This window comes from Sorex araneus, chromosome X (assembly GCF_027595985.1).
Source record: "Sorex araneus isolate mSorAra2 chromosome X, mSorAra2.pri, whole genome shotgun sequence".
Classification (NCBI taxonomy): domain Eukaryota; kingdom Metazoa; phylum Chordata; class Mammalia; order Eulipotyphla; family Soricidae; genus Sorex; species Sorex araneus.
This window is the reverse complement of record NC_073313.1, coordinates 241072483-241099644: the sequence shown is the minus strand read 5'-3', so window position 1 is coordinate 241099644 and position 27162 is coordinate 241072483. Positions and strand designations below refer to the sequence as shown.

The window sequence follows — 27162 nt, the reverse complement described above, 5'->3', positions numbered from 1 at the left end:
GATCTTTTCATTAACCTGAAAACATAATGCTATTGAAAATCAGGAAGAGAAGATTAGGGTATTAGTAAAATCTGAAAAACAAAGAAGAATGGGAAATAAATTGATTCTATACGGAATGGATTTTAAAATTATAATAACAAAATATTTTAATCTAAAGAATCAATAGCAGAATTGAGTTGAAAAGAATAAAATGAAATAGACAAAAATATTTATAATAGTTTAAAAGCGCAGCTAATCTAAATGAATGCTCACTCTCTGTTGTTGAATGGATAATCAAAATGTGATAGATCAGTGGAATGATATACTACTCAGCCACAGAGGATGGAAGCGCTGATTAATACTATAAGGTAGATAAACCTTGAAAATATGTCAAATAAAAACAATCAGACACAAGATGCCACATGCTGTGTGGTTCCTATTTCACGAAATCTTTAGAACAGGCAAATCCTGAGAGATGAAAACTAGGTTAATGTTTGCCTAGTGGTGGGGAGGTGGGACCTGGGAATGAGGTGGGCAGGACTGCAGACGGGTACAAAGTTTCCCGATGAGGTCAAGAATTGATTGAGGACATGGTTGCATAACTCTGTGACTATCCTAAGACCTTTGAACTGTGTCCTTTAAGTTAAGTGAATTGTCAGATAATGATTTATCTTAGTAAAGGTCTATTTTAAAATAGATACTATTGGAGCTGAAATGATAGTTCAAGGGTTAAGGCACTTGCCTTGCATACTGCTAACCCCTGTTCAATCCCTGACACCTCTAATGGCATGAACACCAACAGGACTGATCCCTAAGGACAGAGCTGGGAATAACTCCTGAACACCCGGAGCACCTGCAAACAAACAAACAAACAAAAATGCCAAGTAAAACATAATTATACATTTAGATACCAGAGAGAGAGAGCTCAATTACTGAGTTCAGGCTTCTCATGAGGAAGATTTGGATTAGCACAGCGGGTAGGGCATTCACCTTGCACACAGCCGACCCGGGTTCAATTCCTCCGTCCCTCTCGGAGAGCCCTGCAAGCTACCAAGAGTATCCCGCCCAGATGGCAGAGCCTGGCAAGCTACCTGTGGAGTATTCGATATGCCAAAAATAATAACAAGTCTCACAATGGAGACGTTACTGGTGCCCGCTCGAGCAAATCGATGAGCAAAGGGATGACAGTGACAGTGACTCCTGCATCACATGGATCCCTGAGCACCTCAAGGAGTGACCCTCAAGGACATCACTTGGGGTAATATAGCCCAAACAAACAAAAGATAAAATATTGAAACAAAGTAAGTACATGCTGTTTAAAACACAATACAGTATATTGTATTTTCTCATCATATTACAAAGCTCAATAGATATTGACATTATTTTTTTCTTATTATTATTGAATCACTGCGAGATAGTTACAAAGCTTTCATGTTTGAGTTTCAGTCATACAATGATCAAACACTCAGTGTACGTTTTCCACCACCAATGTCCCCAGTATCCCTACCCCCCATCAACCCTTCCCCCTGCCTCCATGGCAGACAATTTCCTTTTTACTCTTCTCTGCTTTGGGGCATTTTGGTTTGAATAGAGATACTGAAAGGCCATCTTGTTTGGTCCTTTATCTACTTTCAGCACATACCTCCCATCTTGAGCAATCTCTCGAACCATCATTGACTTAGTGATCCCTTCTCTATCCCAGCTGCCTTCTCCCCCAGCTCATGAGGCAGGCTTCCAAGCATGGAGCAATCTTCCTGGCCCTTGTCTCTATTGTCCTTGGAAGTTAATCTTATATTATGTTATTTTTATATTCCACAAATGAATGCAATCATTCTATGTCTGTCCCTCTCTGACTCATTTCACTTAGCATGATACCATGTCCATCCACTTATAAGCAAATTTCAAAACTTCATCTTTCCTAACAGCTGCATAATATTCCATTGTATAGATGAACCAAAGTTTCTTTAACCAGTCCTCTGTTCTCGGGCACTCGGGTTGTTTCAAGATTCTGGCTATTGTGAACAGTGCTGCAATGAACATAAAGGTGCAAGTCTCATTTCTACTGTGCTTTTTTGTATTCCTGGGATATATTCCCAGAAGTGGTATTGCTGGGTCATATGGAAGCTCAACTTCTAGTTTTTTAAGGAATGCCCATATTGTTTTCCAGAAATGCTGGACTAGTCCTCATTCCCACCAACAATGAAAGAGGGTCCCTCAATATCAGACATGAATCCATAAGGTACATGGAGGAAAATGTAGGCAGAAACTAAATGCATCTTTAAGGATGAAACACCACTGACCAAGCAAGTGGAAAGAAACATAAGCAAATAGGACTACATTGAACTAAGACGCTTCTGCACCTCTAAGGAAACTGTGACCAAAATACAGAGAGAGCCCACAGAACGGGAAAAATTATTTACCCAATATCCATCAGATAAGGGGTTAATATCCAGGATATACAAGACATAAGTAGAATAGTACAAGAAAGAAAACCTCCAACCCCGTCAAAAAATGGGGAGAAGAAATGAACAGACGCACTCAAAAGAAATACAAATGACCAAGAGGCACATAAAAAAAATGTTCCACATCACTAATCATCAGGGAGATGCAAACCAAAACAATGAGATATCATCTCACACCACAGAGACTGGAACGCATCAAAAAGAACAAGAACAACCCGTGCTGGGGCAGATGTTGGTGAGAAAGGGATTCTTTTTCATTGTTGGTGGGGATAATTGACATTACTAATGGTAAGGTGACCAGCATTCTCATACTTCATTAATGGAAGTGCAAAGTAGTATGCAATTTTGAGGAGGTTTAGCAATTTTTTTTAAAAAATAAAAAAACACAGCATTCTTTGATTTTGCAGTTAAAATAGAAAATTATCATAGTTATATCTATAAAATTTCCCAAATTAAATTAGATGGATATTGTGTGAGATAGGAAAACATTTTAATCTGAAGTAGCTGTTTAAAAGACTATTACAAAGACTTTTAGACATAATTAGTTAAATGGGCCAATGTAAAAAGTTTCTCAAGGCAAGTATAGATAGAAGTAATTAACATTTACTAAGATAGAAGTAATTAATATTTACTAAGTACTTGCAAAGTTGATTTCAGCAATTCTATAAACTCAACAGAAATGCATGCATCTAGGGGCCAATGAGATAGTACAGTGGGTGCTTGTTTGACTTGTACACAGCTAGTACACCTGGGTTTGAACCCTGGTACCACATATGATCCATGGAGCACTGCCAGGAGTGATCCCTGAGTGCAGAGCCAGGAGTAAAGTCTGAGCACAGATGGGTGTGGTCCAAACACAAGAAAGAAGGAAAGAAAGTAAAAAAGGAAGGAAGGAAGGAAGGAAGGAAGGAAGGAAGGAAGGAAGGAAGGAAGGAAGGAAGGAAGGAAGGAAGGAAGGAAGGAAGGAAGGAAGGAGAGAAGGAAGGAAGGAGGGAAGGAAGGAAGGAAGGAAGGAAGGAAGGAAGGAAGGAAGGAAGGAAGGAAGGAAGGAAGGAAGGAAGGAAGGAAGGAAGGAAGGAAGGAGGGAAGGAAGGAAGGAGGGAAGGAAGGAAGGAGGGAAGGAAGGAGGGAGGGAAGGAAGGAAGGAAGGAAGGAAGGAAGGAAGGAGGGAAGGAAGGAAGGAAGGAAGGAAGGAAGGAAGGAAGGAAGGAAGGAAGGAAGGAAGGAAGGAAGGAGGGAAGGAAGGAGGGAAGGAAGGAAGGAAGGAAGGAAGGAAGGAAGGAAGGAAGGAAGGAGGGAGGGAGGGAGGGAGGGAGGGAAGGAAGGAAGGAAGGAAGGAAGGAAGGTGGGCATCTATTCAACAAAAGACATATCCCAAGAATATTTCCGACATCATTATTTGGAATGGTCCAAATCTTAAAGCAACTCAGATGTCTATCAACATTAGAATAGACAAATGCAATAAGGTCCACTTATTTATAATTATTATTGACATCAATTGTTTAAAATGCTATGGAATTTTAGGGGGTTAGGCACTTAATGCCTCTGTTGTAGGTGTATGACTGTTACCACTCCTACCACTAAAATTATATCCAGATGGAAGCCAGTTTGGCTGTATACAAGGCAATCTCTCTACCTCCTGTACTATCGCTCCAGCCCCTGTATGTATAAGGGTTTATTTAAAACATCATAGAATAATACTAATTTGTGAGCATTATTGTCTACATAGAAAAAGGAGAATGAAATTGTGTTGAATCTATAAAATTTTCTTAATTAATATCAAAAGCAAATATCACAGCACAAGATATTAACATTTTAAAATTATGATAGCAGGTGCAAATGTATTTGTTATATCACTCTGCATTTTTCCGTATATATGGAAGTTTTAATTTTTCTGAAATGTTATTTCTACTATGCTAAATTGCTCCTTGCTCCTCCAACAGGCCAATTAGAAAAGAATTCCTTCAGAATGAGGTAGGATAGGTGTGGTTGGTGGATGGAGTTTAGTTTTATATGTTTTAATGCATAATTATTTGAAATCAATGATTTGAAGCAGTTAGCTCAAACCATAACTTCACAAATTATAAATAATTTACGGTCGTGTGAATCTTGGCTGCATTTACTTACGGTTGTGCGACATATCATACTTTATGCCACTGATGTACCAAGAGTACATACCACATTAGTTGGGGTATGAAGTAGAAGGCAACTGATCTTGATAAAAAAAAAATATATATATATATGCACACAAGGCTCAACCTGTACCAACATGTTAGTAATCTCTTATACAAGGCCTTCATGACTCCAAGGTGAGATACAACAATTTTCACACACTTTCCTCTAAGGAAACCTTTTTGGTTCATCTTTAGTGGATTATTCATAACAAGCAATAAAAAATAAATTACAAATTATTTAGGATCTGCCTTTGGGGCAGACTTGGGTGGTGGTAGTGGAAAAATTTGAATTAATGGTGGTGGGAAGGTGTAATGGTGATGGGATTGCTGTTGGAATATTGAATGTAATAAATTATTATAAACAACTTTATAAAAATAAAATTAAAATTAACAAAGGTTTTGCCTGATATCTTTGGATATGAAAATTAAAATATCAATCCAATATGTTTAAGTAGACAGCTCGTCTTCCCTCTTTTAATTTATTCATATATAATAATATTCATTCTTTTAATCTCCTCCTACATAATAGTCACCATCATTGAACTTTTTTATCCTTAGGATATCTGAGACCTGCCCCTTCTTTCTCATTCTCATTCTACTGCTCACACCCAGACCCCAGATCAAACAAGCTCCAAAAACCATTGGCAGGGCGAGGGCTGGCTCAGAGGTAGGGAGCATTCTGTGCTTGTATGGGCTCATCCTTGGCACTGACCCAAATAAATAATCAGTGATTCAGCATTCATTAAACACTGGTTTCATCACACTTCCTTGCACAAAAGCCTTCCATCTGTCCCAAGAGAGAAAGACTTTTAGGTCAGGTTCCAAGACTTTGCTCTGGTCTAAGTCTCTCCTGTATCATCTCCCACAGCCCCACCCTTTACACCAGCACAACAGTTCCGCCCTATCCCCAGAGCAACCAGTTCCCTAGTCTCTGTCCAGCTCTACAATAGCCTTATTTCAACCCAAATTTAATCCAGTATTCTCCCTAGAGCTTTCCCACTCCAGAAATTGTAAGGACACCTTCATTAGCCCCTCCAGGAATTCACAATCTAGTTGTCTGCATAGTAATAAAAGAGATGCCAATATCTATATTCAGCCTCTGGGTTTTTCATACTTAACCAGGATTCATATACCATAATACCATATTCTCTCTCTCTCTCTCTCTCTCTCTCTCTCTCTCTCTCTCTCTCTCTCTCTCTCTTCTCTCTCTCTCTGCTCCTTCCTTTCATCCCCCTACTCCTATGTCTTTTTTTTTTTTTTGCTTTTTGGGTCACACCCAGCGATGCTCAGGGGTTACTCCTGGCTTTGCACTCAGGAATTACTCCTGGCGGTGCTTGGGGGACCATATGGGATGCCGGGGATCCAACCCGGGTCGGCCGCGTGCAAGGCAAACGCCCTACCCGCTATGCTATCACTCCGGCCCCGTACTCCTATGTCTTTGATCATTTTATTTTATTTTTTCCTGGCTGTTTTCCACCCCTATTCTTAACTTTTCAAGAGTTTTCCTTTATAAAGGAAACAGACAGACATCAACAGGGCACAATGAAAATTCCTTTTGTCAGAGTTCCAAAGGGAAGAAGAAGATGAATAATGCCACAGTGAATTCTGGGACTTGTAGTATTCCAAGCGTTGCCTAAACTTGAAGCACCAGAAAATGGAGGTGGTGGGCTGGTGCAGTACTAGGGGGAAGTATTATTTATCATAATGGAAAGTGAAAACGGCTCAAACATCTATCCGGAGGAAGGAAAATAGATACACTATGACAGTGACTGCATTACACATTGTGGAGAGTAGGGCATGGAGTCTATGGAAAGGTGAAATCAATGGGTTCTAGCCTCATCTGATGACAAAAGGACTCCTCCACATTCGAGAGACAAAAGTAGCACCTGTAATCCAGGAGCTGGCCTGGTACTCTCCACTAATCATTCAGAGGGGAGCTTCTCAGTTTAAATAATTTTTGCACAGTAGTTAACAACAGTAGTAGTTTTGACTCCACCATTTTTCCTGCACTAACATACGCCTCAGAGACCTGGGTCCTACGAAAACAAAATGAGAACACTATTTGGGTATCCCAAAGAGGAATCAAAAGAGCCATGCTAGGAGTATCATGTTTCACTCAAGTAAGAAAAGGAATCCGGAGTTCTGACCTCCATCGACTATCTCGTTTGCCAAGTTATCAAGAACTAGATGAACCAGACATGTAATGTGATTCAGAGACGACCCCTGGACTAGAGCTATTACTGACTGGATTCCACGGAACATCAAAAGACCACGTGGAGTCCACCAATGAGATGGTCAGACTTCTTCATCAAAATCCTGAATGAATTATTTGAGGCTCTTCCTGTTCCTGGAGCAAACAGATATCATTGGGCTACACTCACATATGACAGGGATAAATGGAGACGTTACTGCTGCCCACTCAAGCAAGTCAAAGATCAACAGGATGACAAGTGATTCAAGTGATACACATCTGACCACAGAGAAAATATGAATAAAGCTCAAACCACTAAATAAAGGACCCCAAACACTCTTCTCCTATTTTGACTGATGGCTCTCTTTCTCAATGACAACTTTAACTTTCTTCTAGGTGATCTTCCCTTTAAACAAGATAATACGGCAAGTCATGTGTCTGCCTTGTACACAAGCAACCTTGGTTCTATTTCCAATTACATATGGTCCCCTGAGCATGGCCAGCAGTGGTCCCTGAGCACAGAAGTTGTCCCTGAGGATAGCCAGGTATGGGCCCACATCCCACTCCCCACCTCCCAACAAGAAATGAGGTAGAAATCCAATTGTACTTAGCTTTGTTTTCACTCAGGGATGGGCTGTAAAAACAAACTCTAAGGGAGGATGCCCCCTCCAGCTCCTTTCTAATAATCTTTTAGGATTACTAACAAACATAACCATGGGGAAGTCATAGACCAAAACACCAGGAGTGATGACCAAAATCATTAAAATTCAGAGAGTTGCGACAAGTGACCATGTAGATTGTCAATATACCCATCCACCATTTTTTAAAAATTGAATGAAGCAATAACATGAAGATCAGACAAAATGTGAACAATGAAAAAACTTGCATATGTTGTATCTATATTTATACTAGTAAAACATTATTGCATTACAAGAAGATGAAAGTATGGCTTATACTTTGAAATGGTAATGACATGGGTTTGGGGGGAAAATCATGAATACTTGGACCTACTAGATATGGGTTATTTCAGTAACAAAAACATAATTAAATAAAAATTACAAAGGCTAGCACATTAAAAGCAAAAAGTCTTCTTTTTAGGATCTTATGCACAGGAAGTATACACTCTTACTGCTGAGCCATTTCCCCAGTCCTAAGAAGCTCTATTTTATTTTATTTTTCGTATTAGAAAACATCCTGGTCTTCAGAGTCTTCCCAGCGTAAGAAGCAATAGTAAAAGAGTGTGGTACATCATCAAGTGATGCTGCATTGTGTAAGGAAATGCAATGGCGTTGAATGTGTCTGGTCCATGCGTATCACCATGTGACATTATGTAATCGAAGGCCTAATAACAGCCCCTTAGGAGAACTTTCATAAAGTCCCTTATGGGATCTCAGATTCTCTAAAATTAGTTTTAGAAGACTTTCTTTGGCTTCTGGACTCTCCTCTAAACATGTGGAATCCTGAGATTGGCTGAGCAACTTGACTATCTCATAGCAGTCTGAATTTCAGTGGCCAGAACTGTGAAAAACCATTGTCCAATGACTTCTAGCTTGATTTTATTCATATTGTTGCTAGGCCGCACCCGGAAATGCTCAGGGGCTAATCTAGGCTCAGCAGTGTTTGGGGAACCCTACAGTGCTGGAGATTGAACCCAAGACTCCTACATGCAATGCATGTGCTCTAGCACTTTGAGCCACTTCTCCAGCCCTAGGTTTATTTATTTATTTATTTTTAATAAGAATTTTATTTTATTGAATCACCATGTGGAAAATTACAATGCTTTCAGGCTTAAGTCTCAGTTATACAATGCTGAAACAACTATCCCTTCACCAGTGCCCATATCCCACCACCACCAAAACCACACAGTACACCTCCCATCCCCCCCGGACCCCCACCCCCGCCTTGTAACTGATAAGTTTCACTTTACTTTCTATTTACTTAGGTTACATTCAATATTCCAACACAAACCTCACTATTATTGTTAGGAGTACCCCACTAGAGTCAGACCTGTTGTGAAGAGAAATGAGGTCGAGCGGCTTTGGATTTCTGTACTTTAACAACTAAGTCCAGGGAGATTTCTTCCAGATATTGGATCATTGCAAGTTTGTCAACCCCATCTGTGGTCGTCATAATATGGCGGTCCCCACACCCTTCATCCCCGGAAAGGAAGAGGCGAGAGAGAGAGAAATACCTTTCCCCTCCTGGGCGGACATGGGGCCTCGGCTTAGTTCTCAGGCTGGAGACATTCTGCGAGGAGCTGCCCATGCCGAAAGTAGTTTATCTGGAACTACTGGATTCACGATCATGCAGCTGCGGAGAGGCCACACACACGTACGGCACCCGGGGTCACATCTCAGTGACAGGAGGAGCCGGTGCCACCCACCTTCCCAAGAGCACCCTTGCGTCCTTTTGCTGCAGTTTTTGTCGTAAATCCCATCTGTCCCTAGGTTTATTTTTAAAAAGGGTATGTGGGTTCGGTTGTTCACAGTGTGATGGCCAAACCCCACCAATGCAAGCCAGGTTACTTGCAACTAGCCGCATATCACCAGATTTGATGGTCAGTGGCCCCAAGCAACAAAACATAATCCCACCACCCCTCTCTGTGTCAGTATGTCTAGAGGGTCCAAATCTCAAATCCTCATCTCCCCTCTGCTGCAATCCATGCTGCAATGATGCACACCCTACCCCCTCCACCCAGATCCACCCTTTTTTAAAGATTATTTTTAATTTTTAATTTTTTTGCTTTTTGGGTCAAAACCAATGATGCTCAGGGGTTACTCCTGGCTCTGCGTCCAGGAATACTCCTGGCGGTGCTCGGGGGACCATATGGGATGCTGGGAATCAAACCCAGGTCGGCCGAGTGCATGGCAAACACCCTACCCACTGTACTATCGCTCCAGCCCCCACTCCCCCCCCCCTTTTTTTAAGCAGTAGAAAAAACACCAAGTTCTCTTTGGGACCCAGACAAAAGGAACAATCCCACCACCCCTCTCTGTGTCAGTATGTCTAGAGGGTCCAAATCTCGAATCCTCATCTCCCCTCTGCTCTTTCGCTACCCCTCCCCCCACCACCGTTTCTTTCTGGCTCTTAGAAGTTTGGTGGCATCATTATAGTTTGTGTGGTTTCTTTGTGCCTTATAAATCTATGTACTATCTTTAGGTCCATTTAGGAGAGTGAGAACGTATCTACCCCTGAAACTAGAAATTTAGTTTTAATCCTATAGGACTTCCTTCTGACATGGGAAAATGTGGGATCAGTTAGTAACTCTAGAGTAGAAGAGGAAACTTTTCTGGAAACAAACCTGAGTCAGGAAATTGAAAACTTGCATCGAGGAGTGGTCTACAGGCTGAACCACCAGTCGGCACTGGGCATCTGGACACTGAGGCTCCAGTGACACAAAGACATAGGCACAGTTATTGCATGGGGAGCTCATGGTTAGTCTCTTCACAGTGGGAGTCTCAGGAGAGGATGATTATTAATATAAAAACATTTCATCAGCTGTAAATGTTTTTGTTATAGCAACTGCTTGAAGGAGGAGTAGATGGTGTCATGTTTGTGCAAAATAGAAATCACCAACCTAGAAAGGGCTCAGTAGGACAGTGCTTTTCTGCCGATCTAACCCTTGAATAGACAGCTTAGGACAAGTGGAGACTGCTGCATCAAAGCCTGTCCAGGCAGTAAGAGGTGCAAAGGCCCTGTGTCAGGAGGAAGCATGACTAGCCCCTGAAAAGGATTCCACATGGGCTAGGGCAAAGCATCAGTAGGCATCTAATGCAAGATGCTATTGAAGATGAGAAGAACGACTTTCCCGACCCACACAACAAAGACAGTGTCTGGGTCTACTGGAGAACATTAAGGGTGTTTATGGGGGAGGGGGTCAGAGACGGCTCAAAGGCATTTGCTTAGCAAACATCAGGTCATGAGTCAGATTCCTGACGCTGCTCACATGCGCCAAGTGTGGTTCTGGCAACTCTGCTCTCTGGGACCTCAGGTGCCACAGCTGAGCGTAGGAGCCGGATACGGGCAAGTGCCATGACTCATGAGCACCCACAGGAAGAAACACAACTAAAGATGTGCAAGCACTGAGGCTAGGAGCACCACCTCTGGAGAGTGCTACCAGCAGAACAAAGTTGGGCACTATAACCCAGGGTGCCCGCCTTGGGTCATCACAGCAATTTAGGGCAGTGGGAAGAACTCTGGGTAGCTTTTTGTTGGTTTGGTTTTTTTTTTCTGCTTTTTGGGTCACACCCAGTGATGCTCAAGGGTTACTCCTGGCGCTGCGCTCAGAAATTACTTCTGGCGGTGCTTGAGGAACCATATGGGATGCCGAGCATTGAACTGGGTCAGCTGCATGCAAGGCAAACACCCTACCCACTGTACTATTGCTTTTTAAAGGTGCCAATCCCATTAGCTGGCCCCGGGGAAGAATTCTTAGGGGTAATAGGAAGTCCCTGAAATACTTAGATTTCTTTTTTTTTGGGGTCACACCCGGCGATGCACAGGGGTTACTCCTGGCTCGTGCACTCAGGAATTACTCCTGGCAGTGCTTGGGGGACCATATGGGATGCTGGGAATTGAACCTGGGTTGGCCGCATGCAAGGCAAACGCTCTACCCGCTGTGCTATTGCTCCAGCCCCAATACTTAGATTTCTGTTTGAAGAGTTGCTCTACTGGGCAACCAGGCTCTATGGACGTAACTACAATCATCCAGAGAACGAAAGCTAGAAGTTGGGTCTAAAACTTGGAGCAGGATAAGTGTGAAGCTGACAGTTGAGGCCAACTTCTAAACCTGAGTTGATAAAGCAGGAGCATGTCGCGAATGTGGAGTGTGCAGCATTGCAGGCCTTGCCCACCGAGCCGGCTGACCACAGCTGGGCAGCCCGAATTCAGGTCTGCCTAAGTTTGTACTGTGAGTGTGCCTTTGGCCTCTAGCTTCCAGTTGTGAAAGAAACAAACATCGAGTGCCGGGGAGGAGCCAAAAGCTGCTCTGGGTTGTCATTCCGTCTCTGGGCCACTGAGTGCTGCTGTTTCCAACGACAAATTCTTCCTAAACTAGAGAGTCAAGGCATGGTCCAGAAAGTGACAGGGCGGGGTGGGGACACTGGAGGAGTCACCCTGGAATAAAGGAGAGAAGAGGCAGTGATGTCTCCTAATTTCCCAAACAGCAGCAGGGAGCCAAAGCAAGTTTTTGTGCAGGTCATTTTGCAGTAGGGTAACTTCTGGCTCTACTGTTAGCGGCTCTAAAGACAGACCCCCCAGTAATAAAGGGGCCAAGAGGGGGCCATTTTTAGAACCATTAGCGTGCCCCCTCCCCCACAGTCCCATTAGCAGGCCTTATTAAACCAACTCAGACAAAAAGCAAAGATGCCCTTGTTAATGGAGAGTCTCTGATAATTACTCAGCTCAGCCGCTTCTTGTAGGGTCTGAATGGCCTTTAAATAATGTTTCTCTTGCTGTGGTCACAGACAATGACCTAGCAGTCTGCTTTAAGCGGTGCCAATCCCATTAGCTGAAGAATGGCAAACTCAGTGTGTGTCTGTGTGCCAATGAGTGTGTGTCTATGTGTGTGTGTGTGTTTGTGTGTGTGCATGTGTGTGATTGTGTGTGTATTAAGGATCTCAGCGGATGGAGACCAGATGTAAATATTGCTTTCTTCCTCTTTTCCTTTCTTTGTTTAGAAATCTGTTTCTCCCATGAATCAGAGGCTTCCTAACATGTCTTCGATGGTCCATCTGGGGAAAATCTATTGCTGAAAGTGGCTGCTGAAATGCTTCCAGAAGGTGCACCTAATTCTTCTTCATTAGGCATTTTTCTGTGGCATGTGATTTTATTTTTATATTTTTTGTTTAAAATTTTTTAAATTTTTATTAGAGAATCACTATGATGTACAGTTACAAACTTATGAACTTTTGTGTTTGCATTTTACTCATACAATGATCATTTACCCATCCCTCCACCAGTGCCCATTCACCTCCACCAATGATCCCAGTATCCCTCTCACCACCCCCACCCCATCCCCCACTAACCCACCCTGCCTCTGTGGCAGGACATTCCCTTTTGTTCTCTCTCCTTTTGGGTGTTGTAGTTTGCAATAGAGGCATTGAGCGGCCTTCATGTTAGGTCTATAGTCTACTTTTAGTTCGCATCTTCCAACCTGAATGGGTCCTCCCGACATCCTCTACTTGGTGTTCCCTTCTCTATCTGAGCTGTGGCATGTGATTTTAAACTTTCCCCTGCCCTCTATGAACCTTAAGTCCCAGATCACAATAAATGGAATATGCATAGGAAGTCGCCCCAATTCATGTCTACTTCTCTGAGCAAACAATATATGAAAAGGTCTGAATTGTAATCATGAATAACTTTGTAATTTAAAAGGTGTATATGAAACAACTCATGAGTGGGATCTGGTTAGGGCATTCTCTTGTCCATCCATGAATGACTTGTCCAGGGATCCCTGAAGAGTTGGAGTCAACAGTTTTGTTTTTTGACAAACTGGGGATGAGACAACCCAGCATAAGAAAGTGCAATAACATATAAAAAGTTGATGTCATTGGAACCATTTTCTCTTCTTTTATTTTTGGTGGCCACAACAGGCAATGTTCAGGGTCCTGGAGTGGAGCTCAGGGTTGGTGGTAGCATACAGTGCAAGGGTTTGAAGCCAGGGCTTTGTGCCTGCAAGGCATCTGCTTTACTATTTGAGCCCAAATTCCCCACCCCCCGCACTAATTTTAAATAGAGTCAGGTTCTTAATTAGTCAAAGTCCTATCAGGGCTATTGTCTTCTACACCCTGGGCTAGACCACCAACATTCCAAAAAGCCAGCAAGAATGAGACTGTCCTATGGGAATAGACTGATAGAACTCAGCTTTGCCTCTGCAATACCCCCCTGACCACTGAAGCGGGCAGCTCCTTCTCTCGACTGAGTCCTCATCCTCTGACATCATCCTTCTCTTCTCTTTACAAGAACTTTTATTTGTTTGTTTGTTTTGTTTTTATTTTGGGGACACATTGGCTTTGCTCAGGGTTTATTCCTGTCTCTGTGTTCAGAGATCACTCCTGACAGGCTCAAGGGCCATACGGGGTGCTGGGGATTGAACACAGGTTGGTCATGTGCAAAGCAAGTGCCTTGCCTGTTGTACTATTTCTCTGGTCCATGTTCATTGCACTGTGGCACTGTTGTTCCATTGTTCATCGATATGCTCAAGTGAGCACTAGTAATGTCTCCATTGTGAGACTTGTTGTTGTTTTTGACATATTGAATACACCATGGGTAGCTTGCCAGGCTCTGCCATGTGGGCGAGATACTTTTGGTAGCTTACTGGGTTCTCTGAGAAGAACGGAGGAATCAAACCTGGGTCAGCTGCATGCAAGGCAAATGCCCTCCCCACTGTGCTATCACTCCAGTCCATGTCATTACATTTTGTAATGTATCATCCCTGGGTTTGCTGACATGAAGAAGAGTAAATAGGCTAGTGGGCTGGAATAACAATTCTGAGGTCTGATCACATATCTGATATCTTTCTTTAGTAGAGTACAGCTTCTCTTGTGATATAATTTGCTTTTCATCCCAAATGGATTAACAGTGAATATTACAAAGGTTGATCCCCAGTAGAACTACCATGGACTTAGATGACTGGGCAAATCATCTGCTCCTGAACCTTTGGGGTTGGCAGGTAGGCACCATCTTGGCCTGAGAGATACATACCAAGATGGTGACTACGTGGGACCCACTCTTTATAGAATGAACAGGCACCGACGTTTCAAAATTCCCTCTCCTCAAAGCTGGAAGCCAAGCCCCCTGAGACTGGTCCAGCTTCTATTGCATCCCCATAGGCCAGAGAAGTGGTTTTTGTTGGTGAAACTGTAGATAAAGTTAAGACAAGGGAAGGCAGTCAAGATACTGAATACCCATATCTGAGGCCTTCTAATGCAGGACAGGGCACTGGCTGGGAAGCTCAGGTTACCCTTTAATTTTTTTGCTCTTGAAAATATCGGTATATACCTACCTGGCTTCAGTGATCACACACACACACACACACACACACACACACACACACACACACACACACACACACACACACACACTGAAAGGTAGAACTTCTATATGACATTTGCCCCCAAGCAATGATAGCCTAGTTGGGAAGCTAGTATTGACAATTTATAAACTCTACTGTGAATTCATTACAACAAAATTCTACGTGGGTATTTCTATTATTATTATATTTTCACCCTCCCATTTTACCTAGAGAGAAATTGAAGCACAGGGAAGTGATTTGTGCAAAGTTCAAGAGTGTAAGAGCGAGAGCCAGAGTAACGCAGCTTCTATTTAACTTTCCCCGCTTTACAACCTTGGTTCTATCATCTTCCAAGACAGTGTCTAACCCTTTCTCTTAGTAGAGGCCTATATGAAGGAGATGCAATTGTCTGATTTTTTTCTGAACTTCTGGGATTTTCTTCATAACTAGGGCCTATTTGACTTTTTTTTTTTCTTTCTGGGTCACACCCGGCTATATGCAGGGGTTACTCCTGGCTCATGCACTCAGGAATTACTCCTGGTGGTGCTTGGGAGACCACCTGGGATGCTGGCAATCGAACCCGGGTTGACCGCGTGCAAGGCAAACGCCCTCCCTGCTGTGCTATCGCTCAGCCCAATTTGACTTTTTTGAAACTAGGACTAACTGGCAAAACTTCATTTTTCCCCCTTTTTTTTGGGTCACACCTGGCGATGCACAGGGGTCACTCCTGGCTCAAAAATTACCCCTGGCAGTGCTCAGGGGACCATATGGGATGCTGGGAATGGAACCCGGGTTGGCCGTGTGCAAGGCAAACGCCCTACCTGCTGTGCTATCACTTCAGCCCAAACTGGTAATACTTCTCCCTATCTTTTCTTTGTTGTTGTTGTCATCTTTTTTTTTTTTTTTGCCAAAAAAGGGTTCCAGGTTTGGTTGCAATGTTCCCACACACTTGGTTAAGTTACAATGGAATACAAAAGTTTATTATGATGTTGGGGGTCACAACAGCTGTGTAGCTGGAATTGGACTTGGTAATGTGTGTGTGTGTGTGTGTGTGTGTGTGTGTGTGTGTGTGTGTGTGTGTGTGTGTAGACAGGGAGATGTTGAGGATCAAACTTGCCCATGCAAGGCAGTGGCACAGTACATCTGAGCCACACACCCTAAGCTTCTGGAGTCTCTTTTGCTGTTATTACCCCCTGAGCACTAATTATTTGGGATTTGGGGAACTTTTCCTGTAGTTTAGCCATACCATTTAGAAGTGATAAGAGAGACATAAAGACAGTGCTGGAGGGTATTGGGCATTTTGGTGGTGGAGTCTGTAAAGTAAGTAACAACCATAGATGTTGTTAACACTATTGTGATCATGTTACCTAGACTACAATAAAAAAAATCAATAAGCAGTTGATGTGAATAATATAATAAAAAGTATACCAATTAACAGTTGATATAAATAATGTAACTTCTCAGAATAAGTATAGCGAACTCCTATTACATATATTTATATTCTAATGATCTTGAACAATTGAGATATATATCATCATTATCATCATCATCATCATCATCCCGTTGATCATCAAATTTCTCGAGCGGTCTCAGTAACATCTCCATTTATCCAAGCTGTGAGATTTTAGAAGCCTCTCTGTACTTGTCCTTCCAACGATGCCATACTGGAGGCTCTTTCAGGGTCAGAGGAATGAGATCCAGCTTGTTATTGGTTTTGGCATATTAATATACCATGGGGACCTTGCCAGGCTCTCCCCCGTGGGCAGGAAACTCCCAGTAGTTTGCCAGGTTCTCCCAGAGGGAGAAGTAGGCTATAAGATATTGCGTGGCCGCAAAGGGGCCGTGCACTTCCAGGAGCTTGCTTTTAAGTCTCTGAATGCTGGCCATTGACAGGATTACACGGAGCCAGGGGTAATCCCTGGGTGTGACCGCCTAGCTACTGGGAAATGGGAACTCTGGGTGGAGGAGGCCCAGTCCCAATCCAAGCAGCCTTGGAGGTCTCAGCCCCGGGTCCCACACCCCTGGGTTCCTCTGCCAGTTCCTTCATGTGTGAGGCTCATCGGAACCTCACACATGAAGGAACTGGAGAGGGGCCTTGAGCATGTCTGTGGCTAGGCTCCAGAGGTCTTCGGCCACCGGGAGCTCTGCTCGGGGTGGGGAGGGAAGCTGGAGCCCATCCCCTCCAAGGAGACCCCGGGGAAGACAGTCAGGTGCGTGGACAAGAGAGTCTCTGCAATATATGCATTGGCATTTTAATAATATACATGAATTGGCATTTTAATACTCCTGACTGATCTTGAGGTGGGTCAATTGATATAAAACCAGTTATCAGGAGGCTGGAAAGACAGTACAAGGTAGGGTGCTTGCCTTGCACGTACCAGACCCAAGTTCGGTACCCAGCATAGCATATGGTCTCTCAAGGACTACCAGTTGTAATTCCTGAGTGCAGAGCCAGGAGTAAACCCAGAGCATCACTAGGTGTGATAGCCAATTTCTACTTTTTTTTTTTTCGCTTTTTTGGGTCACATCCAGCAATGCTCAGGAGTTTCTCCTGGCTCTACACTCAGGACACTCAGAAGACACTCAGGAGTCACTCCTGGCAGTGCTTGGGGGACGATATGGGATGCTGGGGATTGGACATGGGTTGGCCACCTCTCCCAATCTAAAACCAATTATTAATGTATTTATTTTGTGAGGGGCTATGTTTTGCAGTTCTCAGGGCTTACTTCTGACCCTGCACCCAGAGATCACTCCTGGCAAGGCTCAGGGACCATATGGGATGCTGGGGACCAAATCCATGTTGCACATGTGCAAAGCAAATGCCCTGCACACTGTACTATCCTTATAGCATACTCATCAACTTAAAAAGCAACCTCTTGTTCACAAAGGCAGTGGTAGACTACAGGAAAGGCAAGAACATATCAAAATCTGGTTGTGCCATGAGGGCCCACCTAAATTAACACTAACAGGTGGTTCTGACAATATGCCTCTGAGATGCAGTATAGATATGCGTCAGAGCTGGAGAGAGACAACACCATGGGCAAGGCACTTGCATTGAACACCACTGACCCTTGTTTGATCTCCAGCACTACAAATGGGTTCCTGAGCACCACCAGAAATGTTCCCTGAGCACAGAGCCAGAAGTAAGCCCAGAGCACAGCAAGATATGGCTGCTAAAGCCCTAAAATTAATACATATATGTGTCATGTTACTCTAATTTGAGATGCCTTTGGACACTCTAACCTAGAGTTCTGGAGATGTCTCTGAGTTTGGCAAAAGTCACCAGAGTCTTTTCCTCTAAGAAGTGGCCCTCCCCTTCACATGAAGAGATGGCTGCCAAGAACTCTTCAGAGCTGAGCTGCTTCCTGCCAGCATGCCAGTGTTCCAAACCTCATCAAGTGGATTGCATGACTGGTACCCTTTATTGCCAATTGAATTGTAAGCTTATACACTCGTCATGTGGATTTCCTCTCATAACATCATACTGTGATTAGAGGTGATTGACTTGAGATTGAAATGAAACCTTTCCACTCCAAAGGGAGTCAATGCTACACATTTTTTGGGATTTGGTCTTATTTTAGGGCCATGCCTGGCTGTGCTCAGGCCTTACTCTTGGTTCTGGACTCAGAGATCACTCCAGCCAGTGCTCAGGAAAACCATATTGGGTTCTAGGATCAAATCTTGATGGAGTGCAAGACAAGCACCCTCCCTATCCACTTTACTATGTCTCCAGCCCCAGAGTGAACACTTTCGAGCTCTGAGTTTCATATTACTACTTTGTGATGGTTTTCCCAGACTCCCCATTTAAAAAATCAGACTTGTTGGTCAGATTGTCAGTCTCTAGGGAGTGCCCCTAGAGACTGACGCCTTCAGTAATTGGCCCCCTTCAGGATTGTGTCAGCTTTAGAGAGCTCTCCTGCCCAAGGCCAGTTCCTCTCCCAGAGTAGTCCACACCCATTGATTGATGGAAGTGGAATTAGAAAGGCCTGGTCATCTCGATCATTTCTGTGTTGGAGCCAGATTCCACCATCTTGCTCCTTTTTTTTTTTTTATGTCAGGATCTGCGCTCAGGAAGTGCTAGGGGGACCATATATTCCATACCAAACCTTTGTCAGCCACGTGCAAGGCAAACATTCTGTTTTGATGCAAATTTGTTGAGATCATTTATTGGTGGTCATGATCACGATCACGATCACGATATCCCATTAATCACCAATTTCTTGGGTGGGTTCAGTAACATCTCATTTCGTCCTTTCCCTGAGATCTTAGAAGTTTATCTTGACTCGGCCCTCCTAACGCTGTTGCACTGGGGGCTCTTCAGGGTCAGGGGAATGAGATCCAGCTTGTTACTGGATTTTGCATATGAATACACCATGGGAAGCTTGCAAGGCTGTCCCATTTGGGCAGGAAACTCTCAGAAGATTGCCAGTTTCTCCCAGAGGGAGAAGTAGGCTAAAGATATCGCTTCTGAGAGCTTGCTTTTAAGTCTCTCTGGATGTTGGCCGTTGATGGGATTACACACACCTGGGTTCCTCTGCCGGTACCTTCATGCATGAGGCCTGTCCGAACGTGTGGAGAGGGGCTTCCAGCATGGCTGCAGCTAGGTTCCGGTAGTCTTCAGATGCCAGGAGCTCTGCTCAGGGTGGGGAGGGAAGCTGGAGCCCATCCCCTCCAAGGAGCCCCGGGGAAGACAGCCAGGCATGTGGGCAAGAGACTCTCTGCATCACTCTCTTATTTATCATGACCACCATTTATCATGATAAATGAGCAATCATAAGAGATTGCTCTTAGTCTTTGAGTTTTCATGGTGGTCATGATAAATAAGAAAAATGTAATGATGAGTAACATATGGTCTAGACTTCAGGGGATGCAGGAGAGCAGGTGATGGGGACTCCTACATGGGAAAGGAAAAGCATCCAGGAAAGCTAAACATGTAAGTCTAATGTGAACAGTAGGAGGAAGAAATATGTAGGAGATAAGTCTAGAAAGATGAAGTGTTTGTCAAGATGCTTTTAGTCATATTTATGACCAGACACCAACTTTGAGGCACTTACATGCTATATCTATAAGGTTTACATGACAGGGTCAGATTCATGCTTAATGAAATACTGAAACTCAAAAGAGTAACTGGTCTTTATTTCCTTTCTCCTTTAACTTCCCAATCCCCTTACACCAAATCTTCATCCATCCTTTGGCATTGCCCATTCACACTCCTTCCCACCCAACTCATCACCCAGTTCTGCCCATGGCCATCAGGACCTTCACTTCACATGCTTCCAGCTTTGTGATCAAATAGGCATAGACTTTTCCCTAGCTTCACACAAAAATTCCTCAGAGGGGACTCTGATTGGTTGGGCCACAAGCCTATCCTAGGATCAATCATTGTGGCCAAAAGACTAGGATTGATCTGAGCATTCACCAGAGCAAGGATTGACCTGGCATTGATCACATATTAGCCAGTGATTTAGTGGTAGAGGAGCTCCTCAAAAAAAGTAAGAATGTTTAGTAAAGAGAAAAAACGTTTTATGGAATAAGAAACTGCAAATATTAATTATACAAGAACACATTTAAAGTTTCTTTTCACTCTGTAGCCCTGTTGTCCCATTGTTCATCGATTTGCTCAAGCGAGCACCAGTAATGTCTCCATTGTGAGACTTGTTGCTACTGTTTTGGGCACATCGAATACACCTTGGGTAGCTTGTCAGGCTCTGCCATGAGGGCGGGATACTTTCAGTAGCTTGCTGGGCTCTCCGAGAGGGATGGAGGAATCGAACCCGGGTCGGCCGTGTGCAAGGCAAATGCCCTACCCACTGTGATATCGATCCAGCCTGTTTCTATGTTCAAATAATTCTAATTATTCTGAGAGGCCTACTTGGATATGTGGTACTAATCGAGAACTTGGGGTGATTCTGTGTTAATGTAAATTCAATGGTTTGATGAACATGTCACATCTGCAGGATATTGATTATGGAGCAGGGGGAGATATGTGTGAATTTCTTGCTCAATTTTGTCGAGGATTTTAAACTGTTTTGAGACAAGTCTATCTTTTAAAAGAGATAATGGGACTACTGTTGGCTGATAGCTTTATAAAGGAAGATAGAAGCTTCAATATTTTAGATTTAGAGGAACAAACTGTCCCTGGCTACTGAAAGAACACCAGTGAGTCAGCAGCTGCCCAGCTGAGATTGCTCTTAGTCTTTGAGTTTTCAGCTTTTTCCTGGGACCATCCCCTTGATTTGGGGCTGAGTGTCTGTATTAGTAATCATGAGTAAGGCAAGTCATCCTGCAAATGTGAGTCTCCAATGCATTTACATGCCAGACCTTACATTTAATGCATGCTAAAGAGACAATGACAAAATAAAGATCCTTCTCTCAACTTCATAGACTGGAACCACTTTTCTTAACTATTTTACTTATATTGAAAATGCACCGAGGCATCTGTTAAAATCACAGAATGCAGGACTCTTTGTAGTCCTACCGAATGAGAAAAGTTAGGGGTAAATCTGCTTTTATGTTTGTCTGTTTTTTGTTTTTTTAGGCCACACCCAGAAATTCTCAGGGGTTACTCCTGGTTCTGCACTCAGGAATTATTCCTGGTGGTGCTTGGGGGACCATATGGGATGCCGGGGATCCAACCGAAGTCGGCCGTGTGCAAGGCAAATGCCCTATTTGCTGTACTCTTGCTCTGGCTGGACCCTGGGTAAATCTGCTTTAAAACAAATGCCCAGGAGCTTTGACACTCAAAATGTGGCATTACTTGGGTGTTTATTTGAGGGACAGAGCCTCTTCCCTCAGCTCCAGTCTCCCAGCATAGGGTTTCCAAATCACGTATTTTACTAGGATGCCTACATATGAACTTTTCAGAATTACACATACTGGGGTTTGAGAATGGCTGGTCAGAAACACTAATGAGACTTGAGGGAAGTGTAGTGGGTGAGGTGCTTGCCTTGCATGTGGCCTAGCCAGGTAGGATGATCGGCCCCACCTACGGTCCCCTGAACCCCACCGGGAGTGATCGCTGAGTGCAGAGCCAGAAATAAACCGTGAGCACTGTCAGGCATGGTTCCCAAACAAAACAACAACCAAAAAGGCTGAGGAATATATTGATGGGTCTGGCACAACAATGAGGAAGACATTTATAGAGGAGCACATACATTCCTCTGGGTGAGCAGAAGGGAAGAGGTTCCTTCTGTCCTATTTCCTGGAGCAGTATGAGATCATCTATTTCTAAAGAGCGAGAAGTTAGTCAGGCTCATGGGATGGGGCAGGGTGAAAATCACATGTACGGAAGTCATGAGCAAAAGAGACACTGCACACAGGAAAAAAGGAATAAAACCTTTTTTTTTTTTTGCTTTACTTTAAACTCTAAGCACCAACCAAGAGATATTTTTTTAATTTCAATAGTTACAGATTTTTTGTTGTTGTTGTTTTGACTTTTGGACCACAAGTCACAGGGCTTTGGGTTTACTCCCAGCTCTATGCTCAGGCAGGAATCACTCCTGGTGGTCCTCAGGGGCCCATAAGGGATGCTTGACTGTGAACCCAGGGTGGCTGCATGCAGGAAAGCGCCCTACCTGCTGTACTATCTCTCCGACCCCTATTGTTAATAACGTGTGTGTGTGTGTGTGTGTGAGAGAGAGAGAGAGAGAGAGAGAGAGAGAGAGAGAGAGAGAGAGAGAGAGAGAGAGAGAGAGAGAGAGAGAAGAGAGAGAGAGAGAGAGAGAGAGAGAGAGAGAGAGAGAGAGAGAGAAGAGAGAGAGAGAGATCTATTCCGGTTGCTGCTTCCCTAGCCTCCTTTAGGATTTTGGGTGTTTTGTTTTGTTTAGTGGTCATGCCCCAAAGTACTTGGAGATTACTCCCGGCTCTGTGCTCAGGGGTCACTACCGTATGCAAACAAGTACCTTAACCCCTGTACTATGTTTAACATGTTGGGACTTGTTTATTCATTTAAATATTCAAGGATGCTTACACCGGGCACTGTGCTTTGAGATACTTACGTGGTGGTAAAACCAAAATAGGCGAAGAAGCCAATAGATTAGGTACATAAAAGTGCAATTATAAATTAAGAACATGGCTAAGAAGCGTGCCACGATACAGAATACGACGGGGCGGGCGAGGGGTGTGTGTGTGTGTGGGGGGGGGGTTTAAGGACGGTCTGTGCATCCAAAGCCGCGGATGCTCCCCTGCTGGGGAGCGCAAGTCTCGCAAAGGACCCCCACCGAGGGGACACTCGTGCTCGCGCACACACGCAAGTCCTGGGTGGAAACGCGGACGGGAAAGGAAAGGCTCTCAAGTCCGTCCCCCTCCCCACGCGCACGGGGCCGAAAACGGGTTTTCCTTCGCAGCGCCGGCGAGCGCGCGACCCGCGGGGGTCCAGGAGTCCCGGGCGCAGAGAGCATCTCGCTCTCGCAGTCCTTCATTCTCGGCGACGAGGGTCCGAGGGCTCCGGGTACAGCTTGCCCCGCGCACAGCCCAGCGCGCCGGCTGCAGGAGGTGCGGCGAGGAGACGCCCCGGGGGTGCGGCAGGTGTGCGTGACATTCGTGTCCCAGGAAACACAGGCGCGGCGGGGCGGGACGGTGCCCTCCCGGCCTGGAACCTTGTGTGTCCGGGACCGGCTTCCCGGGCTGCGGCGGGGAAGGATTTGCGAGCAGGACCGCGAGGAGCGCTTGTAAACAGAGATGCCGGTTGGGGGACGGTCGGTGGCCCAGGCGGGCTGTCACCCGGCGCGGGGCGGGCTGCCAGGGTCCAGCCCGAGCCAGGACCCAAGACTGCACGCCCCGCAGGTGATGGGACAGGAGCGACCGGCGGCCGGGTGAGCATCCGCCGGCCTCGGTGCCGCTCGGCTGGCCAGTGGGGGAAGGGTGTGGGGATGACAGCATCGTCAGTATCCGAGATGCTCCCCGGGCTAGCGGTGATGTTGCTCTTTCTTGCACGTTCTGTTTTATTATTATTATTTTTTATTTTTTTAATTTCATTTTTGAGATCTCACTGAGATACATGAAGGAGGTGAAAAGGCCAGGTTGGTTTGGTTACAGGGTGCATTGTCTGGCGATGCATTTGTTTTATGAATCGGGTGTCTAATTAAGAAGCAGTTGCAATAGCTAATCCTGGCTCTGCGATTTTAGCTGACCCCTCCCGCCCACCCCGCCCCATCTCCCCACCTTCTGGAAACCGAACCTCAGCTGGGCTTGGAAGTCATGTCAAGTGGGGGGCTCTGAGCTAAGTCACGGTTCCTTCTCTTGACTCAGTAAGAAACACTGAGGGATGAGCATGATTTATTTCATCAGGGGAAGGGAATATGGGATTCACTTCTTTAAATGAAGTAAGATGCTACAGAGATACTGAGGGACAACTGGATGACAAATCGATAAAGGTCTAGGCGCAGAGCTTGCAAAGCAGGGCAGGTTTGAATTTACCACTTTAACAGTTACTGAACTGTGTTACTGTTGGAAACTTATTTGGAAAGGTTTTTCCTCTTTTTGTTTTTTAATCTTCTGGAAAAAGACTTTTTTCCCATTGATGTTTCTCTCCTAGTAGTCACAGTAAATTGTGATTTATAGTCATTCATTCATAGGTATTTTATTATAAAATGACACCAGTAAGTTATAATTGGTTGAACTTACAGTAAAACACACTCTTTGTTTCATTAATGTCGAGAAAATACCCAGTTGAAATTGACTATAAGAAATTGACTATATATTGACTTATATAGTCTATAAGAGGTCTGAAGTTTGTCACCTTGATTATGTATTCTGACTTTTAGAGAGTAGAAAAATATTGGGATATATCATACACCCAAGTTTAAGTGGAGTATAGTGAAGAAATTGTTTAATATCTGATGAGTGTCTTTACAACAAATTCTTTCACTGAGTAATGGCCATAGCAAGTATTATGAAGAAAAAGACTGTGAATAAACTCAAACTTCTTGAGTTTGAAATCTGGTGTGATCACTTCTTATTGTGTAACCTCAGGAAGTTTACGCGCTGTGTTTCCTGATCTATAGAATGGGAATAATAGTTCTGATTTCACAGGGTTTTGGCAAGTTCTCCCAAGTGGTGCTCAGGAGGTCCCAGAGGGCCCTATTTGTGATTCTTGGCCAAGGGCCCTGGGGTTAGCAGGTCCGGAGGATGCGATTCTGATTGGGTCTTGAAATACCAGGGATGCCCAAGTGACCCCAACACTACTGGGGGCCTCCAGGGCTGCACCTGGCAGTGCTTAGGGACCATGTGGTGTCAGGAATCGAGCTGGGTGGGTCATATGCTAGGCATGTGCCCTAACTACTGTACTACCTTCTAGGCCCTCTCATAGGGTTTTTAGGATGATTAATTGAGTTAGTATTTTTATAGTGCGCTGAGCAATATATGTAACTGCTCAATGCATTTTTATTAATAAGTCCACAAACCAAATCTGTACTAATGTAGAAAGAATGCTGGTTGCCAGGAACTATGAAGAGAGGTGAAATGCGGGGTTTTTATTGGTGCAGCATTTCAGTTTTGTACAATGAAGAGTTCAAGAGGTCTGTTGTACAACAGTGTAATGTACATAATAGTATGGAATGGGACACTTAAAATGATTAAAATGGTAACTATTTACCCATAATTAAAACATTTAAAATTATGTTAGAAAAACTATGTATTGAAACTAGTTATAGAAGCACAGAGTACCCCCGGCCCCCTGCTCTTCATGCAGATGTAACTCCTGGCCATCACCAGTAAGATTCACCTATTTGGTAAATTCACACAATCAAGACTTATAAAGAATACAGACAAATGGCAAGAAACAACATCTATGACTCTATGGCAGGCAAAATTCTAAATGTGTTTCTCTACCAAAATTGCTTGCCCTAATCCTCGGAGTGTACAATGTCTCTGATACAATGTCTTAATACAATAGACATCCACTTCTTGATTATGACATATGGTAGAGTTGGATTTAATTGGGGAAATTATCTAAGTAGGCCCTAATCTTATCACCTGTGCATTCAAAAGTAGAGCACTTTTCCTGGTTGGGTAAATAGACTGGAAGCCTGGGAAGGGCTGAAGTACAAATGCTGCTTGAAGAGGGAACACTTGAGAAGGAGCACAGAGGATGGCCCGGCGTGACTTGGAGATTCAGGCACAGGGCCACCTGGGCCTAGATGCTGCCCAAGCCCTGTGTGCTTAGACCTGAGTTAGAGAAGTCAGAGCTTGTCGGCGAGAATGAAGAGCTTTCAGAACTCAGCCACTATGGCCACCATCTTGATTTGCACCTGTGCAGGTAACTCAGCAAGGTTTAAGCAGACTTTGACTTTCAGGGATGGAAAATAATAAATGGGTGTTCTTTTAAGCTCCTAAATTGTGGAAATGTGTTATGTAGCAATAGACGACTAGTATAGACTTGGTTAGGAAAAAATGGGTGAAAGGGTGAAAAGGGGCTGGAGCGATAATAGAGAGGGTAGGAAGTTTCCCATACACATGGCCGACCCAGATTCCATCCTGGCACCCCAGAAGGTCCCCCGGCACTGCCAGGAGTGATTCCTGAGTGCAGAACCAGGAGGAAGTTCTGAGCACGTTGAGTATGACACCCCCCCCCAACAGAACAAAAAACAAGAGAGAAAATACTGTCCTTTCTATCCACAGTAGAGAAAAATTAAGTGGCCCATAGACATAGGATAATGAATTATTTTCCTAGTTACAGAAATGAAAATAGAAACATTAGATACCATTTCCCCCTCCATTAATAAGTGGTGTAGCATAAATTTTAGTTTATGTAGATTAAAACACTGTTCTCCACTTGAGTTAGTGTGTCGGGGGCAGAGCCTCTCAGATGCCATGGGGGGGCATGTAACTAATCTAAATCTCTAATTTCAATTCCTGAAAAGCATCCTGGCTGAAATGCCTCACTACTGAGCCCTGCCCTCAACCCAGAAATCCCACTTCTAGCCGTTTATCCAGAGGCACTTAGGAAAAATATTTTGAAAGTCACTGTTTAGAATTGCACAGTAAGTCTTCAGTTAGAAAGGCCAATCATTGGTAGTGGTTTAAACGGCTAATGTCACAGGAAGTTAAAAGAAAATTACAATATCATCCAAAGATATGGTGTCAGACAGGCATTCAAAAGAATATTTGGCAAGAATTTTGACAGTTGGAAATGTGCTTACTGATTATTGGTAAGTGAGGGGAGTCAGGATAGAGAATAGTCTCTTTGGTCTCAACTAAAAAAAAAAATAATAAAAAGCAGCCAAAATACCTCAAAGGGCCAGTTTTTTTCCTCCTTGTGTGTGTTTGGGGTGTATTGACATTTTTCATTTCCCCTTATGCCCTAATGTATTGTCAGAAACATTACACAATAAACACATAGTC

General features: G+C 43.9%; 1 protein-coding gene across 1 annotated transcript in view; it reads left to right on the top strand.

The window, feature by feature from the left end:
- Positions 1-23482: 23482 nt before the first annotated feature.
- The window catches only part of PLEKHM3 (pleckstrin homology domain containing M3), a 204517-nt gene continuing 200837 nt past the window's right edge, over positions 23483-27162 (top strand). The window contains exon 1 of the mRNA XM_004601313.2: positions 23483-23633. The gene's annotated coding sequence lies outside the window, so the exon portion shown is untranslated. The remainder of the gene's footprint in view (positions 23634-27162) is intronic.